Source organism: Pipistrellus hanaki, assembly GCF_964339955.1.
Source record: "Pipistrellus hanaki genome assembly, chromosome: 8".
In the NCBI taxonomy this organism is placed as follows: domain Eukaryota; kingdom Metazoa; phylum Chordata; class Mammalia; order Chiroptera; family Vespertilionidae; genus Pipistrellus; species Pipistrellus hanaki.
Window position 1 is genome coordinate 8,725,057 of NC_140510.1, and position 19,276 is coordinate 8,744,332.

Consider the following 19,276-nt stretch of genomic DNA (forward strand, 5'->3'; position numbering starts at 1 on the left):
CTGGGTCATTTGTATATTCTTATTTGTAGAACTCTCTATTCAAGTTCTTTGCCCATTTTTAAATTGGATAGTGTGTCTTTTTGTTGTTGAGTTTTACAAACTCTTAAATATTCTGTATATTAAACCCTTGTCAGATACATGGTTTTCAAATACTTTTTTCAGTTGCTCTGTAGGTTGTCTTTTCACTTTCCTGGTAATGTCATTTGAGAAACAAAAACTTTTAATTTTGATGAAGTCTAATTAATTAGTCTGTTTTTTGTTGCGTCCTCTTTTGGTATCATATCTAAGAATCTGTTGCTAAATCCAGGGTCATAAAGATTTATTCCTATGTTTTCTTAGAGTTTTATAGTTTTAGCTCTTATATTTAGGTTATGAATCCATTTTGAGTTAATTTTTGTATATGGTGTGAGGTTGGGATCCAACTTACCATGTTGATTTCAGTTGTTGCAACACCATTTGTTGAAGACTGATAGAACTTTTTACTTACTTGTTTTCTGTATCACTCACTGGCGTTTATATTTTGCTTTGAGTTTTTTTTTTACTTTACTGCTTATCCTTCTCAACCGAACACTTCCTCTGTCCTGTTGTCTTTCTTTAAAGGAGGATACATGGATATTTTTTTATGTGCCCTTGACGGGAATCGAACTGAGACCCTCTGGTCCTCAGTCTGATGCTCTATCCACTGAGCCAAACTGGCTAGGGCCAATTTTATTTAAAAAAACCAAAAAAACCCAACACATTATTTTGAGTTTGTGCAATTAATGTATATAATTTTTCTAAAATTAAAAATGATTAGGAATTCTCCTTTTGCCTAGAAATCCCAAAAGTTAACCATTGAAGAAGTATCTGACTTTCTGTCTGGATCTGTATTGTCAGATTTTCCTTCATCGCACTCTGGTGGTTAGTGGGGTCTCATGTGTCCTAAGTGATTGCCCTTGGGAGTCAGTCCGCTTGTAATCTCTGGTACGGATGTCAGTGCAGGGAGGCTCAGCTTGAAGCTTGGCCCTGGTATTTCACTTTCCAGTAGGTTTTACTCCTAAGTAGGCATTTCCCAGTATTTCGTCATATAAACACTTTTATTGTATGAAATACTGCTTATTCATCCATTGCTTTCTTTAGTAGATCATTATTATTAATGGTGAAAACAAAGAATTATTCTATTATTTTATTTTTTAGTTCCAAGCAACGTAACAACATCAGAGAGTCAGAACAAATCCAGTATTTCATTTAGAAAGACCTAGACAATATTATTAATCCTCACATTTGGGAAAATGACAGAAGGACCTGAGTTAAAAATCTTGAAAGACTATAAAATACTGATTATTAATCTTGTAAGGAAAATGTTCTGCTTATTGCTGACTGAATTTATCTATTGGTAGTAATTGGCATGCTAAGTAGATTTCCTGTGGCCTGTGACTATGTTTTAAAAGTGAACATGTTGGGAAAAGCTTTTCATTACTTAGAAATTTACAAAGGAACCCTTGTTTGGGCAAAGAGGAACAGTATTTATTTATTTATTTATTTATTTTTAAAATATATTTTATTGATTTTGTACAGAGAGGAAGGGAGAGAGATAGAGAGTTGGAAACATCGATGAGAGAGAGTCATCGATCAGCTGCCTCCTGTACACCCCCTACTGGGGATGTGCCCGCAACCAAGGTACATGCCCTCGGCCGGAATCGAACCCGGGACCTTTCAGTCCCCAAGCCGATGCTCTATCCATTGAGCCAAACCGGTTTCGGCAGGAACAGTATTTAGATAAATTGTGTAGTGATGATTTTTTGGAAACATGAAGGAATGACCAAGTTCTGGAAGGTAAGGAACATTTCCTAACCATTTGATTGTATACCTCTTGGGGCGGAATGTGGGGAGTGGATGGGAGGCAGAAAGGCTGCACGTAAAGTGTTAATGAGAAATGGACCAAAACACAGAGAGCCTTTAAGAAAACTATTGCTATTTACCTACTTATTAAAGGCCCGGTGCATGAAAATTGTGCATGGGTGGGGTCCTTAGGATACCACGTGGTTCCCCATCTTTCCCCTTCTCCTTCCTTTGGTGTGGTGCCACCACCATGGTAGGTGGGCAGACATCCCTCTTACAATACAGGACTGCTGGCTCCCAACTGCTCCCCTGCCTGCCTTCCTGATTGCCCCTAATCGCTTCTGCCTGCCAGCCTGATCACCCCTTAACCACTCCCCTGCAAGCCTGATTGATACCTGTTTGCTCCCCTGCCAGCCTGTTTGCCCCTAACTGCCCTCCCCTGCAAGTCAGGTCACCCCTAACTGCCCTCCCCTGCAGGCCTGGATTCCTCCCAAACTGCCCTTGCCTGCAGGCCCAGTTGCCCACAACTTTCCACCTCTGCTGGCCTAGTCACCCCTAACTGCCCTCTCCTGCAGACTTTATTGCCCCCAACTGCCCTCCCTTGTAGACCTGGTTCTTCCCTGCTGGCCACCTTGTGGCAACCATCTGTGTCCACGTGGGGGCAGCAATCTTGTGTGTTGGAGTGATGGTCAATTTGCATATTACTCTTTTAGTAGATAGGATAGAGGCCTTGTGCATGGGTGGGGGCCAGCTGGTTTGCTCTGAAGGATGTCCTGGATCAGGGTGGGGATTCTCCTGGGCTTGGGATGGCCTGGGTGTGGGGCCTGTTGTCATTCGCAGGCCGGCCACACCCTCCAGCAACCCAAGTGGAGGCCCTGATATAATTGAAACTTTGTAGCATTGAGCAGAGCCAAGCCTCCTGCTTGCTCAGTGGCCTCAGCCATTTTTGTTGGGATTTATTTATCTTCTATAATTGAAACTTTGTAGCCTTGAGTGGAGGTCTGGGCTGGCCAGGGTGTGTGGAAAGCTTGGCTTCCTCCATTACTGAGGAAACCCAAGCCTTCTGCTTGCTCTGTAGCTGTAGCTATCTTGGTTGTATTAATTTGCATATGCGCTCCTGATTGGCTGATGGGTGTGGCCTGTGGGTGTAGCGGAGGTATGGTCAATTTGCATATTACTCTTTTATTAGATAGGATATTGTTGTCATGTAAATAAGAGCTATTCTAAAGTATATCCTGGGAAGTCAGAAGAGGGTTGGGTTCCTAATCTGGGGGTGGGCGAGAGATCTACCCCTTTCTATTTTGTCCTGAAGGATATGAGGCCCTGAACAGGTACACATGGCCATCATTGTATGGCCATGCTGGAGGCTGTTTGCTTTATATGTTGGCTAGGCATTTAGCTTGTGACCATGGGACCAGGAGCCTGACTCTTGGCCCTATTAATGCCTCGGTCTAATTGTGTGAAATGGCCCAGACAAGAGCCAGGAAAGCACTGCTTTTGCTGAGAGAAGGCTGTTGGAAAGTGACAACTAGCAGAGGACTGTAGGTCTTGGTAAATCAGAAATCATTTTTTTTTTTTTTTTAAAGATATTTAGGGGCCTTGGCTGGGTGGCTTAGTTGGAGCGTCGTCCCATACAGGAAAAGGTTGCTTGTTTGCTTCCTGGTCAGGACAAATACTTAAGTTTCGGGTTTGGTCCCTATTCGGCGTGTGTAGGGAGGCAACTGACCAATTGATGTTTCTCACATTCTCTCTCCTTCCCTCTCTCTGGACATGTCCTCAGGTGAGGAATGAAAAATAAAAGGATACCTAGGAATTTTCTTATGTCCCTTTTTATTATGAGCAAGTTTGAGTCTCTTGTAGTTGTATAGGAGGATTCTTTTAATCTTGTTTAAACTACTTAGGACAAGAATTGTTGGTTAAATGCATTAATTTTTTTAAAGATGTAAAATATTATTTTTGACCAGATAATCATACACATGACTTAAAATTGAAGTTTTCCTCCTATCTACCACTACCAGGTTCTCTTTTCTGTAGACTCCAATGTTATTAATTACATGTATGAAAAAACGCATATATGTACACATACCTATTTTTCCTCCCCTGCCCTGTTTTTGTACAGGTGTTAGCCTATTACAGACTACCCTGCATTTTCCTTTTTTCCCTTTTCCCCCTAATGTATCTTGGAAATCATTTTATGTAAGCATTTAAAGGCTCCTCATTTTTTTTTTTTTTTTTTTTCAACGAACAATATGGCTGAATAATTTGGCAATGTATGGCGTAGCATAATTTACTTAGCCCCTGAATGAGGAACATTTAGTTCTTTGTAGTCTTCTGGGTTTATAAACAACGCTACAAAGAATAATTCTATGATAATTTATTTTGCCCATAAGTTGGAAGTTTGGTTTGGAAGTTATATGCCTTTAAAAATTTTGAGAGATATTGCTAAATTATTCACCCTAGTGTGTTTTTAAATTAAAAAAAAAAGAAAACAAACATATTTGTATTGATTTCAGAGAGGAAGGGGGAGGGAGAGAGAAATATAAATGATGAGAATCACCAATCGGCTGTCTCTTGCACGTCCCCTACTGGGGATGAAGCCTGAAACCAGAGCACGTGCCTGACTGGGAATTGAGTTGATGCTTAACCACTGAGCACACTGGCCAGGCTGAGGTAATCTCCTTTGTCATTGCTCAGCTGGTTTCTAAGCTGTTCTCTGCCAGGCCACTCGTACTGCATTGGCAGGGTTGGAAGCCAAACCTAGGAAGATGTGATTTGTCAGTGAGTAAATGAATCCCCGAAGCCTCCTGTCAGGTCTCTTTCCTCAGCAGGCGCGGGGCTCCCTCATTGAGGGCTCCGTGACTGCAGGCTTCCCCAGTCCGTCTGACTGTGTCCTCAGTATGACTCTTGCTGGGAGCAAGGATTGGAAGCCGGGAAAATGATTTGGAGGGTGAGAGACCAAAACACGTGTACTCATGTCATCACACACCTCAGGCAGGGTTGCCATAACAATTGTTTCACTCGTTGCAGTCTTTCCTTACTCCCCGCTTACTAAGGAGTCATCATATCCATGTCTAAGGTAGTCAGGACAGCGCCTTGAGCTCATGTGGGAATAGATTGTTCACTTGTCTTTCTCCCCAGTGAACAGGAGCTCATTGAAGGCCATGCCTGGCAGGTTGGCTGCCACATTCGCTATTCAGTGAACTTAGGAGCCAGTTCATTGACAAGAGCCTGTTCCATCATGTGTATCTTTTCACTTTTCTTTGATTTTGGAATAACTTTAGATTCACAAGAAGTTATAAAAATAGTACAGAGAGTTTCTGTTTACCTTCTCTCTGTTTCCCCAGTGCTTATGTGCTACCCTTTTCTCTCTTTCTTTTTCTGGTTTTAATCCATTCCTTGTGTTACTTGTGCTACTGCATGTATGGTTCGTCCTCTTCCTTTGTTCCTTATGGGACACTTGCTTAACATGTGGTGCTGGGCCAGGTCCTAGGTATCCTCTCTATTCAGGCTCTTATTTAGGAACAGTAAGTAAGGTGGACTATTCCTAAATTACGTATCCATATCCATGTCCAAAATACTTAGAGACCCATGCGCATTGTTGGTGAGAAGCTGCAGCTATGATTTGGTGGAAATAGCCATGGGTTTGGAGTTGGAAGCCCAGTTCAAATCCTGATTCTGCTTCCTACTTGCTATGTGATCCTGGAAGTCACCTTGCTTCTGGATCTGTTCCTCTTGTGTAAAATGGGCATCTACCTAATCTACGTAATAAAAGAGTAACATGCTAATTGACTATCTTCTCAATGCACACCAGCCAATCAGGAGTGAGTACACAAATTAACCCAACAAAGATGGTGGGTTAATTTGCATACACAGGTGCCAGGGGCAGTGTGGGACACAGGCGTTCTGCACCACCCCAGCTCGGGGCCTCTGGGCCTGGCGGGAAGGTGGAAAGGCGGCTCTGGCCAGAGCAAAGGCAGTGCTGGCAGCCAGGGGAAGGAAGGCCCTTCACGCATCCGGTTTCTAGTGATGATAATCATCTTGCAGAGGCTTTGGTGGGGGGAGGTAAAAGTATCATTTGTATAATCCTTTAGTGAATTGGAAATTGTTTCAAATGTTACATAGCTATGCTTATTTTATTTATTTTTGCTGAGCTTAGTTTAAATTGTTAAAATGAAAGCCAAATTTTAAACTATTGCTGCTTTACTTCTTTATAGCTTGACTTAGCTTGACTTTTACTCAGTAACCTAGAAAAACTCTCTGCTTTTATATCCTAAGCTTTACACCTTCTGCCTTCACATTAAATAACCAGTACTTAATAGGGTTTTCTTTTTGTCAACTGGTAGTAACCTAGCTCCCTTGGGAAATTTGGGATGGTCATGTCAGCTGTTCTGCTATCAAGTGACATATCAAATGTTCTCCTCTCTTCTTATTCACCTAATCTGGGGATTTCATGTGCTAGAAACCTCTTAGAAAATCTTAGAGGATCTTTTCAGCTTACCTTTTAAACAGGTGTCACTCTTAGAAACCCAATTCTTAAAATGGTGCTAGAAACTAACATTTTTATTTTTTAAAAAGAGTTGATTTTTATATATAAATGAAATAAGTAGCAGCATAAAAAGTGGGGGAAACATGAAAAATTAAAGATTTAGTCAATTGACTAATTTTTAAAAATGTGGTCTAAATGCAGACACATGCTTTTATTTTCTATTTTTTAAAGCTATATAAATATATTTTTATTGATTTTAGAGAGGAAGGGAAAGGGAGAAAGATAGAAAATCAGTGATGAGAGTAGAATACACATTGTTCTCAAGTGCATGTGGGACATTCCCTAGGACAGATCATATTTATGCCATAAAACAGGACTCACTACATTAAAACATTTAAATGGGAATTATACGAAGTATGTTCTCTGACCACAATGGAATGAAATTAGATATCAACAACAGTGGGAAATTTGGGAATCTCATAAATATGTGGGAATTAGACAGTTGTTAATGTAAAAAAATCATTGAAACTTATAAAGAATTTTTGAGTTTATTTGAGCTACACTGTCCACATATGCCAGGAAGCAGAACCTCAATGAATTGAGATAATGCTCTAGAGCACATGTGTCAAACACAAGGCCCGCGGGCCAAATCCAGCCCGCCAGGCCTTGCAATGTGGCTCGCACCGCGCTGTCATCACTGCACTCCGCTGTCAGTTTATGACATTGTCAGTTTATGACTGTTCAGTAAACCATTCAGCCCGCGATTTAGGCTGGATTTTAGATTTTGGCCCCTTCTCTGATTGAGTTCGACACCCCTACAGTCTAGAGAATGGAGGTTACATTTCTATATTTATACATTGCAATCAAAGGAAAGGGACGTAGGTGAGTTACAAGAAATCCATTGGTGATTAAGGAGGTGGGATAAATCAAAGCTGAGAAACTTCTTGGTATAGGGAAAAAAGTAAAAGGATGGACATATGCTTCTTTTACAGAGATGGATAAGGGTAGCTTTACATAATAAGTTGATAATTAACTTGATAACAATAACAATGAGGGAATGTCCTGGAGCCATTTGTTGTGCCCTGAGGGGTCTGGAAAAAAGGAAGTTACAAGTTACCCAGACATCTCACAGATATGTTATCTTAGAGGCTAACAGACAAGTGGGCTCAGGAAAGATCTAAGTTGATATTTGTAGGGAAAATACTGGCCTAGGACAGTGGTTAGCAAACTGCGGCTCGAGAGCCATGTGTGGCTCTTTGGTCTCTTGAGTGTGGCTCTTTTACAAAATACCACATGCGAGAGATTGAAGTTTTCAGCTCTCAAAAGAAATTCCAATCGTACTGTTGATATTTGGCTCTGTTGACTAATGAGTTTGCCAACCACTGGCCTAGGACATGACTACCCAGTATAACTGTTTGTAGTTATATATTTAATTTTCAGACCATCTTTTGTGGTGACTTTAGGTCTCTGAGTTTGCAAGACTGCCATGCAGGCCTCTCCTAAGCTTGACAGGTCAGCGTGTGGTCCCTTTCGTCCACACAATATACTAAGTCATCAGAAGAAATCACAAGGAAAATTAGAAAATATTCTGAGGTGATTAAAAAAACATACAATAACCAACATACCATGTCTTAAAAGTAGCACAACATTGTGAATGTACTTAATGCCAACAAATTGTACACTTAGAAGTGGTTAAAATAGTAAGTTAAAGTATGTTTTACCACAATTAAAAGAAATCTGCCGCCCTGACCGGTGTGGCTCAGTGGATAGAACATCGGCCTGCGGACTGAAAGGTCCCAGGTTCTATTCCCGTCAAGGGCATGTACCTAGGTTGCGGGCACATCCCCAATAGGTGTGCAGGAGGCAGCTGATCGATGTTTCTCTCTCATGCATGTCTCTAACTCTTTATCACTCTCCCTTCCTCTCTGTAAGAAATCAATAAAATATATTTTAAAAAAGAAAAAAGAAAGCTGCCACTCATTCAGTGTTCAACAATAAATCTTTATTGAGTACCTATTGTATTTCACGCAGAAAAAAATATGCCATAACTTTAGGGTAATTAGTAAAAGCATTCTATGGAAATTTATAGGAGTAAACACCTATATTAAAAAAAGAGAAAGGTCTTAAATCAGTAACCATTTTCAGAAACTAGTAAGAGCAGAACAACTAGAGCAAAGGAACAAATGCACACACAGGAGGACCTGCTTCCCAGTTTATCCTCGAGGCTGTCCTTACTGCTTCCTGAACCAAACAGATGAGGGGGTGTTCTGGACTGGAATGCACGGTGTTCCCCTGGGCCGCAGGGCTTTTCCTGGGCTCTTTTCCCGTTGCAATCCAAGAAGGAAACCACAGAAGGAAGGTGGTATAGTGAAAGTGGAAATTGATTGAAGATCAACTACGGACTCCCACGTGGGAAGGGGGAAGTGTCCCTTTCCCTGCAGTTTATAAAGGCTGCAGATCTTTTGTGCCTTAATATCCCCTGATTGGTACTGTTCCCCTTTGATTTGGTCAGTGTAGAAACCTCGAACTTCACGTGGGACTTCACTGGGACTTGGGACTTGGAGGCCCTCCTCCCTCATTGTTATCCTATTCCCTTGGGGGTTTCTTCCTCCTCCCCTTTATTCTGTAAATGTGTTCCTTTTGCTACTCCTTTTCCCTTATCTTATGGAAATATAACTGTTGCCTCTCCCAATTCCCTTGTTTTAGGAATATAACTCTGTCTCCTCAACTCTCTTGTCTTACAGAAATGTAACTTTTTGCAGCTCAGTAGCCAGTGCTTTTTCCATGGATCCCCTTAATTAAAAAAATTCCCTAAACCTGCCCATTTCACCCTTAAAAATTTCTATTTCAAAGAGATATCACAAGCAAATTACAGACCAGTATCTTTTATGAATTTAATTGCAAAAAGTTCTCAACAGAATACTAGCAAATTAAATCTAGCATCATATCATGTTTATACACTGATCAAGTAGCATTTAGCCCAGGAATGCAATTGTTAATGTATAAAACCCATTGAAACCTGTAAAGAAATTTTGTGAGTATATTTGAACCAAATTGTTGACATATGCTGGGAAGCACAACCTTAATGAATTGAGATAATGCTCCAGAGAATGGCGGGTTACATCTGTATTTATACATTGCAATTAAAGGAAAGGGACGTAGGTGAGTTACATAAATTTATTGGTGATAAACTAGAGAGGTTGGTAAAAGCAAAGCAGGGAAACTCCTGGCATTGGATGAAAAGTAAAATGATAGACTCATACTTAGGTGGGTGTAGGAACAATATCCTTGATAATGAAGGTATCTGTGGTGTCTGTCCTAGTGCTCAGAACTTTAGGTTGTGCCCTAAGGGATCCAGAAAAGGAAGTTAAAATTACCTGGAGGTCTCAAAGGGTATGTTATTGTAGTTGCAAAAAGACATATATAGGCTCAGTTAAAGTAAAGGTTGACCTTGTCAGTGAAGATATCCACCATAACTGCTTTTAGTTAAAGTTTAATTTTAAATCATCCTTTGTTGTGACTTTAGGTTTCTGAGTTTGCAAGACTGCCATGCAGGCCTCCCCTGAGCTTGTCAGATTAGCATGTAGCCCCTTTTGTCCACACAAGCTTGGTTTATTATCTGAAAATTCACGTAGTACAACATATTAATAGAACAAAGGAAACCATATCATCTTTTCAATAGCCGTAAGAAAAGCATTTGACAAAAATCCAAATATCATTGCCCTAGCTAGTTTGGCTCAGTGGATAGAGCGTCGGCTTGTAAACTGAAGGTTCTCAGGTTTGATTCTGTCTGGGTTGTAGGTTTGATTCTCCAGCCCCAGTCAGGATGCAGGCAGGAGGCAAGCAATCAAACTGTTTCTCTCATATCGATGTTTCTCTTTGTCTCTCCCTCTCTCTTCCACTCTCTAAAAATCAATGGAAAAATATCCTTGGGTAGTGATTAAACAACAACAAAATCCAATATTATATGATAAACATACTCAACTAGGAATAGAAGGAAAATTTATCAGTGTGATACAGGCCATTGTGAAAACCCACAACTCAAGTCATACTTAGTGATAAAAGAATGCATACATTCTTCCCAAGATCAGGAACAAGACAAGGATTTTCTTAAAAAATTTATTGGGGTGACATTAGTGAACATGATCATATAGGTTTCAGGTGTGGGTTTCTATGTTACAAGATCTGAATCTTGTGCCATGCATGTGCCCACCACCCAAAGTCAAATCTTTTGTCATTATAGATTACAAAGGGATTTTTTTTGTCACTTCTATTTACATTATACTGGAGGTTCTAACTAGGGCAATTAGGCAAGAAAAAGAAAAGGCATCCAGATTGGAAAAGTAGAATAAAACAGTCTATTTGCAGATGACATGATGTTGTATAGAGAATATCCTTAGGACTCACTGTAAAACTATTACAACTAATAAATGAACTTATAGCAAGGTTGCAGGGTATAAAATCATTATACAGAAGTTAATTGTATTCTTTTGACTTGCAGTGAAAATAAAACTAAGAAAACAGTTCCAATTATAATAGAATAAAAAAGAATGAAAAACTTGGAATACAATTAAGACATATAAAACTGTAAAGTATCATTGAAGTAAATTAAGATCTAAGTAAATGGAAAGGCCTATGCTTATGGATTGGATGATCTAATATTATTAAGGTTGCAGTACTTTCTAAATTGATCTACAGATTCAACATACTCCTTATTAAAATTTCAGTTGCGTGCGCCCCCCCCCCCCCCCCCCCCCCCGCCTCAAAACTGGTAACTGTCCTTAAGATTCATATGGAAATACAAGGGACCTGGAATAACCAAAACAATCTTGAGAAAGAGAAACAGATTTGGAGGACTTCCATAACTTACTACAAAGTTATAGTAATCAAAACTGGTACTAGCATACGGATAGACATATGTATCAGAGGAGTAGAATGGAAGTCCTGAAATAAACCTTTACATTTATAGTCAATTGATTATTAACAAGAGTGCAAAGACATTTCAATGGGGGAAGAATTTTTGACAATGGGACAAGTGGATGTCCATATGCAAAAGAATGAATTTTGGTATCCCTAACACTGTTGTAGGGCATCCTCCTTCCCTCTCTCTATTGCCCTTTATGCTTGTCTACTTTTTATTTATTGGGCAGGAGAAGGGGTGAGGGCATGGGCAGAAGAATTTCCCCTATCCTGGCCTAATTTGGAGGATGGTCATAGTTACCATGCTCTGTTCCCCTTCCCGTGTCTTGGCGGGGGGAGGGGAGTGGTGGTAGACTTACTAAAGAGAAAAACTGAGGGGAAAAGAATGCATTTAGATGCTTTACACACACACACACACACACACACACACACACACACACAAAATAAAAAAATAAAAATTAACTCAGAATTAATCTTAGACCTAAATGAAAGATCAATTTTCATTTATATTTTTGGGAGAATTTTGATAAGTATTTATTTGACCCAAATGACAACATGTTGGAGAGCAAGATCTCAAATACTTTTAGACCTAGAGGTGAGGTCTGATACTACAAAACTCTTAGGAAAAAAAACAGGTGTAAATCTTCATGACCTTAAATTTGGTAATAGTTAATTTTTCTTTTTTAAAAATTTTTATTGATTATGGTATCACATAATTGTCCTCATCCCCCCATTCCCATCCCAAACCCCTCCCCACATATGCCCCCACCCCCCTGTTGTCCATGGCCACTAGCTAGGCCCATATGCGTGCACACAAGTCCTTTGGTTGATCTCTTCCCTTTACCCCCACCCTCCCCTACTTTCTCTCTGAGGTTTGAGAGTCTGATCAGTGCTTCTCTTTCTCTGGGTCTGTTTTTGTTCATCAGTTTATGTTGTTCATTATTTCCTCTAGATGTGTGAGATCATGTGATCCAAGAAATACCCTTGTAAGAACTGAAACTGAGACAAGCCATAATGGTTATGCTGAACTTTTATTTTTTATTGTGGTAAAATAGGCAATGATTTCCTAGTTATGACATCTAAAACAGAAGCTAAAAAAAAAAATTAGACTTCATCAAAATGTCAACATCAAGAAAATGAAAGCACACTCCACAGAATGAGAGAATGTTTACAAATCATACACCTGATAAAGGACTTTTATTTAGAATATATAAAAACTTTTAATCAACAATAAAAAGACAACTGGCTTACAAAATAAGCAAAGGATTTGATTAGGTATTTCTCTAAAGACTAGAGGCCTGGTGAGTGCATGGTGGGGGCGGAGGGTGCCCCTCAGCCTGGCCCGCACTCTTTCCAATCTGGGATCCCTCGGAGGATGTCTGACTGCTGGTTTAGGCCCAATCCCTAACCGCTCCCCTGCTGGCCTGATCGCACCCAACTGCCTTCCCCTGCCGGTCTGTCTGGTCACCCCCAACTGCCTTCCTCTGCCGATCTGGTCACCCCCAACTGCCCTCCCCTGTAGGCCTGGTCACTCCCAACTACCCTCCTCTGCAGGCCTGGTTGCCCCCAACTGCCCTCCCCTGCAGGCCTAGTCCCCTCCAACTGCCTTCCCTGCTGGCCCGATAGCCCCCAACTGCTCTTCCCTGCAGACCTGGTTCCCCTCAACTACCCTCCCCTCTAGGCCTGGTTGCCCTCAACTGCCTTCTGCAGGCCTGGTCCCCTCCAACTGCCATCCCCTATTGACCTGGTCCCCCCCAACTGCCCTCCTCTGCTGGCCATCTTGTGGTGGCCATCTTGTGATGATGTCACGGAGGCCATCTATCTTGTGATGACATTGTGTGAGGTGTCGTGTGATACCACCTAGGCTTTTATTATATAGAATGTCCAAATGACCCAAAAGTTCATGAAATGAAGCTCAGTATTCTTAGTCATAGGAAAAGCAAGTCAAAACTACAGGTGATGCCACTTCACATCCACTAGGATGGTGATAATAAAAAAGATGACCCTGGCCTGGCTGGTGTGGTTCAGTGCAGTGGTTGAGCATCGACCTATGAACCAGGAGGTCATGGTTTGATTCCTGGTCAGGACACATGCCTGGGTTGTGGGCTTGCTCTCCAGAAGTGTGCCATGTAGGAGGAGGGTGATCAATGATTCCCACTCATTGATGTTTCTCTCTCCCTTCCTCTCTGAAATCAGTAAAATTATATTAAAGTCATTCCACCTTTGAAATAACATTTAAAAAAAAGTAAAGGTGACCCTGGCCTGTGGAGCTCAATTAGCTGGGTGTCATCCAGTGTGCCAAAACATTGCTGGTTGAATTCCCAGTCAGGGCACATGCCTGGGTTGTGGGCTTCCGCCCCAGTGGGTGGCTTGTAGGAGGCAGCTGATTAATGTTCCACTCTCACATTGATGTTTCTCTCTCCCCCCCCCCCCCCCTTTCTAAAGGTCAATACAAAATACTAAAAAAGAAAAAGGATGGATAGTAAGTGTTGCTGAAGATGAAAATTGGAACCCTCATATATTGCTCGTTGTAATATAAAAATGGTGTAGCTCTTTTAGAAAACAGTTTGGCAGGTTTTCAGAAAGTTAAACATGGAGTTACCATATCCCATGCTGTAGTTAACATTCCTATTTGTATATCAAAAAAAGTTGAAAACACATTTGTGTGAAATTTGTTCAGGAATGTTCATAGCAGCGTTTGTCATAATAGTAAAAAAGTGCAAGCAGTCCAAATATCTGTCAGCAGACAAATGTATGACCAATATGTGGTGGTCTCTCATTCAGTCATATATATGCCTTACCTTTTAACGTAATACGATGAACCCTCTTTTATAACTTTTTTGACATTTATGTTGGTTTCTTGCCATAACTTCACTATAGTTAATTATTGTTTGCACTGGGTGAGTGATGGGGGAAGTAATCTCTTACATAAAAGGTCCGTGGTCCTCACGCCGTAATGCTGTCATGGCCAAAGGAGCAGCAGCTCTCGCAGTGTGTGGGGCAGGGCGAGAGCTGCTAGTGGCGGAGGGCGGGGCAGCAAGCTACCAGTGGTGGAGAGTTACCAGCGGCGGCGGAGGGCCGGGCAGTCAGCTACTACCGTGTTTCCCCGAAAATAAGACATCCTCCGAAAATAAGACATCCTCCGAAAATAAGACCTAGCGCATGGAAGGATAAGACATCCCCTGAAAATAAGACCTAGCGCAACTTTGGGAGAAAACAATATAAGACACTGTCTTATTTTCGGGGAAACAGGGTAGCAGCGGAGAGCTAGGAGCAGCGATGGAGAGGGTGGCCAGCTGAGGCAAGTGGAAGTGATTTTAGGCCTTCCTTCCCCTGGCTGCCAGCACCCAGGACCTGGGGGCCTTCGCTCTGGCTGCTGCCTTCAGCCTTCTGGCTTTGCTCTGGCCCTGAGCCGCTTTCCACCTTCACGCGCTGCCCAGAGGCCTGGAGTGGCCAGGGCGGGGTGGAATGCCTGCGTGCCACCTGCCGACATCTTTATTGCATCAATTTGCATATTCTCTCATTATTGGCTGTGGGCACCGCCATCATTTTTGTTGCGAAGTGACGGTCAATTTGCATATCCTGTCTTTATTAGATAGGATATTTGACTATGAGGGAATGTTTATTATAGCTGGGGCCAATAATACAAGAAAGGGCTTAGCATGGAAGCAACTGGAGAGCATAGGCTGGGCTGCCTTAGCTCTCTGGAAAGTCAGAGAAAAGGGGGCTTGGCGACAGGTTCAGGGGATTAGCCCTTGATGAGGTGCTCCCCTGGTTCCAAGTCCCGTGGGTCCCTTAGAGTTTAGGGGATGCATGCCTGTGGGGGAAGAAGGGGGGAAAGGGAATGGCGGGCCTGCTCAGCAGAGGGAGCCACATGCTGGGCCCTTGTCTGGAGGCTTATATTTCTCTCTTGCAGGCTGGAATCTTAGGGGAGATCTCGGGGGTGGGTTTCAGCAGAATATTCATCTGCTTTCTAGGAGTGCTCCTTCAGGGTCGTGGCCTCACCGATTGGTCACTGTCAAGGCAGGGGGTTATTAATCACTGCGGTTGGTCCTGGTGTCACCCGTTTGGAATGGAAATACAGCTGAGGCCTAGATGTTATCTCTAGGGAGGTGAACTTCATCCTGTGAATTGCTCTGCCAGTTTGCTCAGCTCTCTGTCTCAGTTTCCCTATTTCACTGTCCTTGCTCACTGGCCTTGCTCATTTCTCCCTCAGAGACTTCCATCCTAAAATCTTTTAGGGATGATGAGGGAGAATGGTTTTGTCTTCAGTAACTGCTTCCTGCTGACAAGGGCTGTGGTCCCTGCCTGATCTAAGGGGGAGAAGGGAATGTGGTCAGAGACGGAGCAGAGAGGTTGTTAGCTGATTCTTTCAAAGTAGGATAGGTTGGAATGGGGAAAGTAATTTTGACCTTGACTTTTCCCTTTACTGCAGAATATTCTTGGGCTCACTTGAACAATTACAGATTTCATGATCTTTCCAAGGTAAATAATTGTATTCCTAAACAATTGTTTTCCTGATTCTTTAATTCAAAGACGACTGGGACATAGCACTGTTGACTTTTGCTGCTGGATGTTGATTGTTGGGTCTTGTGTCTATTTAGTCTTTCTGCTCTGTGCCTGATTGGTAATTTCCAGACTTTTTGAGAATAAGCAAAACTTTTTTTAGTCTCCAGCATCACAGAGCTCTACATAGTGGAATTCCTAGTATCCATTAATTGAGAAAAGTTATCAAACTAAAAATAAGAATTTAGAAATGCTTTTTACATTACCTTTGCATTGAAAAACTCATAATTGCATATGCATGCATTTGAAAATATGGATATAAATACTTAGTTCACCGGTAATGCTATGAGTGTGTATGGAATAATTCTCAGACATCCTTTTAATAACTCTATTCTTTCCCCCAGGGGTGGGGATCAGAGATATTAGGCCTGGGTGTCATCATTTTATAGGCAGTTTTTAAATTGGTAGAGGTGAATTTTGATCATTTTTCGAATGAGCAAAGTAAGAAGATAAGAGGCATTGGCCTGAGCCCATCAGAGCTCTGGAAAGGGAGGTGGGTGGTTAAAGTTGAGTTGGTGCAGTGAGATGTAGCAGGAAGATGTGATTATTAGTTTTTAGAGAAATGGCACATTTTCCAGAAGGAAGGGGTGGTAGGTAGGCTTTGGAATGCTGCTGAGAAGTGGAATTAGTAAGGAAGTACAGAGTTAGTAAGGATTTGCCAGCATGGTGGTTCTGATAACTGCTCCCGTGGAGCAGTGGCGTGGGAAGTCTGTCTGTGGGGCTGCGGGGTGAACAGGAAGTGTGTCGCTGTGTGTGTTGGTGTAGACAGCGGTTTAAGGAAGCTGCACTGTTAAGGGTGCCTTTGATGAAAGGCACCTGGACTGAAGAGAGGTTCTTTTCAAGGTGGGAGATTTAGAGGAAGTTTATAAATTGCTAGGAATGAGCCAGTGGAGGAGAGGTTGCTGATGTTGGGGAGCAGACAAGAGAAAGAGAAAACGAGAGTGCTTTCCTATTATCACAAGGAGAGAGAGGCTGGTAGTTGTCCTGATAGGGTAATCCTGATATAGAAGATCTAAGCCTTACAGGGGTCCTCAAACTTTTTAAAGTGGGGGCCAGATCACGGTCCCTCAGAGAGCTGGAGGGCCGGACTATATGAACTACTAATTCCTACTGTAACACCTCGGCTGCGCTCACTGCCCAAAAAACCTGGCGGGCCGGATCAGACTCCTCTGCGGGCCGCATGTGGCCCGCGGGCCGTAGTTTGAAGACCCCTGAATTCTAAGCTGTCTGGTATTGCCTAGTTTATAACCTCGTAGGAGGTTAGAATATCAAGAGAGAGCTGCAGAGTGGGATAGATTGGTGCTTGAGAAGATGGGGAAATCATTTTGAAGGGCAAGCAAATTTACTAGAGAACTAGTTGGAATGTTGGGTGGTATTGAAGGTCTTTTGAAGTTTGAGATGTGCATATGTGTGTTTGTGTTCCCATGGTTGGCTGTTTTTTGCAGGCACGAGAAGGCAGCTGGTTGTGCCCAGTTCGTCCAAGGTTTGGCTTTGCTGGGCAGCTATTAGAGTACAGAGAAAGTTGAGGTTAGTTTCAGGCTATTAACACATGTTTAATCCAGACTAACAGGAAAGTGAAGTTGGGAAGGAGTTTATGAATTGAAGAGGTTGGGGCCATGTGCTTAAACAAAAGAGCTGGAAGGATGGGCAGTTGTGGTTGGAAAGTGGGAACTGAGAGACAAGGAGATGCTGCTGATGGCTGAGAGCAGACCGTGAAACACGGAAGGTCTGAGGAGGTGAATAGGCGGGGGTGTTGTCATCCACTTGGATGTTGAAGCCACTAAGGGAAGTCAGAGGAGATAGGGAGGTGGGCGGCTGCATATGTACCTGGTGAGAGAGAGCCAGGGATGTATCTGCCTGGCGGCATCTTAGTCATTCCTGGCTGGATTCCTTCAGGCAGCATTTTATATTCCTTTCTCTGCATCTCACAGCACTTCCACACCCATCTGGTTTAGGTCTTGTCCCAGTACTATTTATTGCAACTGCTTGCATTTCGGTCTCTTTCCAGGCAACCACCTCCTTTGGGATCTTGACCAAGTCTTACATTCTGTGGCTTCCAGTAGTTAGCATACGGTATACATGACTTGGCACAGAGTAAATGTTTGTTCACTGAGTGAGAGTGTGAGCTTGAAAGTAATTGGGGCCCTGGGCGGGAGGAGAAGGAGAGGGAAAGAACAGAAGTAACAGGTAGGATAAGAACAGAGACTTATTGCTGGCAGGGAAAGGCAGTGTTTAGGCCCGATCCCACCGGGCAGTTGGACAGCCCTCTCACAATCCAGGACTGCTGGCTCCCAACTGCTCACTTGCCTGCCTTCCTGATTGCCCCTAACTGCTTTTGCCGGCCAGCCTGATCACCCCTAACCATTCCCATGCCAGCCTGATTGATGTCTAACTGCCCCCCTTGCCAGCCTGTTTTCCCCCAACTTCTCTCCTCTGCCAGTCTGGTCACTCCTAACTGCCCTCCCCTGCAGGGTTGATCACCTTCAACTGCCCTCCCTTGCAGGCCTGGTCCCTCTCAACTGCCCTCCCTTGCAGGCCTGGTGCCTCCCAACTGCCCTCCCTTGCTTGCCTGATCACCCACAACTGCCCTCCCTTGCAGGCCTGGTCCCTTCCAATTGCCCTCCCCTGCTGGCCATCTTGTGGTGGCCATCTTGTGTCCATATAGGGGCAGGTTCTTTGATCACATGGGGGCAACTATCTTGATCTTGTGTGTTGGAATGATGGTCAATCTGCTTATTACTCTTTTATTAGATAGGATAGAGGCCTGGTGCATGGATGGGAGCCAGTTTGTTTGCCCTGAAGGGTACCCCGGATCAAGGTGGGGGTTCCCTTGGGGCATGGGGCGGCCTGGGCAAGGGGCCTGTGGTGGTTTGCAGGCCAGCCACGCCCCCCAGCGACCCAAGCGGAGGCCTTGGTATCTGGGATATATTTACCTTCTACAATATAAACTTTGTAGCCTGGAGTGAAGCCAAGCCTCCTGCTTGCTCCGCAATGGGAGCTGTTTCTGTTTGGATTTGTTTATCTTTTATAATTGAAACTTTGTAGCCTTGGGTGGAGGCTTAGGCCGGCAAGGGCAGGCGGAAAGCTTGGCTTCTTCCGTTGCCAGGGAAATGCCTCCCTCCTGCTCTCTGTGGCTGCAGCCATCTTGGTTGGGGTTAATTTGCAAACTCGCTCTGATTGGCTTGTAGATGTGGCTTGTGGAGTGGAATGATGGTTAATTTGCCTATTACTCTTTTATTAGGTATGATTGTAAATGCTTAGAAATTATTTCCTGGGGTGGGGAGGTTCTGAGGGGAGAATGCATAGTTATTTGCTTATGTATCTAAAAATGTCTGTGAAAAGAAACAGAAAAGGGGTCATTATTTGCTCTTGGGCAGGGAAACTGGATGGCTGGGCAGCAGTGGGAAGGAGATTTTGTACTCTTGTACCCTGTGAATTCAGCACTTGTGTGACTGATACAAAAATCCAGATTAGTAAGAATAA

At 42.9% G+C, this 19,276-nt stretch overlaps 1 protein-coding gene across 13 annotated transcripts in view; it reads left to right on the top strand.

The window, feature by feature from the left end:
• The window catches only part of CLASP1 (cytoplasmic linker associated protein 1), a 221,949-nt gene that overhangs the window by 12,955 nt on the left and 189,718 nt on the right, over positions 1 to 19,276 (top strand). The window contains exon 1 of one of the 13 annotated variants that reach the window (XM_084892207.1): positions 15,670 to 15,712. The exons of the other annotated variants lie outside the window; for them this stretch is intronic. The gene's annotated coding sequence lies outside the window, so the exon portion shown is untranslated. Of the gene's footprint in view, positions 1 to 15,669; positions 15,713 to 19,276 lie in introns of those variants that run through there. 13 annotated transcript variants of the gene reach the window in all.